The following is a 1,282-nucleotide window of genomic DNA, read 5'->3' on the forward strand; positions in this document are numbered from 1 at the left end:
AGGCCCAGGTGGACTTGGGCTCTTGACAAAGAATCCCCACAGGACACTGGGTATTCATCAGGCTAGGGAGCAGCCTTGCTCCAGCGACCACTCCGAGGCCCAAGGGCACACAGACCTTGGCCCGTGCTGCAAATACATATTTGTGAGTGGGTCCTTTGGAAACCAGAAAACATGTTTTCCATGGAAACCCTGTTACAATGGCAAGTTGAGGCTCAGAAGAGCTCACAAAAACCTGTTTAAGGCATAATGTTGTCAGTCCCTGCCTGGTCCCAGGTCCGAGCTTCTCCTCCCTTTGACTATGGCCACTGTGCCCTGTACCATCTTCCAAGACAAATTCCAACTTTAGGCAGAAGAAATGTTTATAATAGTTATTTTATGAGAATACAGTAACAAATTACTAAGTAATGGTCATAAAACATAATAAAAAGTTTGTTTGTAGAAAATTCAGATAATGTAGGTAGGAAAAAATAGCAAAATAAAAAGTTACCCATAATCCCATTGTCCAGAGAAAACCACAATTAACATTTTAGTGTGCATTCTTCTAGGCTTTACACACATGTATACACATGTTTACATACACACACAACCACATAGAGATATAAGTAAATGTATATATATGTGTGTATGTAATGCACATATACTCACATACATACTACCACATATATGTTTAACCTTGAACATTTTTGTGTACATTCTTCAGTTGTGTGTGTACTTATTACATAATTTATATGTAATACATTATATAGACATATATACACATATGTACATATATGCATATTAGAAAAAAGATAGGAAGAATGTACATCAATGTTAATACAACTGGTATGTTGTACATTTCAATGTTAATACAATGAAACCTCTGAAAGCCAGAACTTGACAGAACTGCCTTGTTTTTCCAGGTCTCACAAGTTTTCTGCCTTTGACAGGGTACAACTTTAACACTTTCCAGTTGCTTGTTTTGTTGTTGTTGTTGTTATGTGTCTACGAGTCATATCTGACTCATAGCAACCCCTCCTTGGATTTCTGAGGTGGTATCACTACAGAAGTATATTACCCAAACTTTCTTCCAAGGAGAGGCCGGTGGGTTTGTACCACCATCCTTCTGGTTAGCAGTCAAGTGCCTTAGGCACTTGCTTGTTTTAGTGAAAAATATTTGAGTTTTCCTTCTCTGATATTTCTGCCTCACAGAGTTTCCGTTTTTGTAGGTTTTACTGTAGCTAAAAGTGTTTATACATACATATGTGTGTGTATATATTTTGTTTAAACATATATATGTCCATAC

This window comes from Orycteropus afer, unplaced genomic scaffold (assembly GCF_000298275.1).
Source record: "Orycteropus afer afer isolate SDZICR_OR568_19922 unplaced genomic scaffold, OryAfe1.0 scaffold00623, whole genome shotgun sequence".
NCBI classification, from domain to species: Eukaryota; Metazoa; Chordata; class Mammalia; order Tubulidentata; family Orycteropodidae; genus Orycteropus; species Orycteropus afer.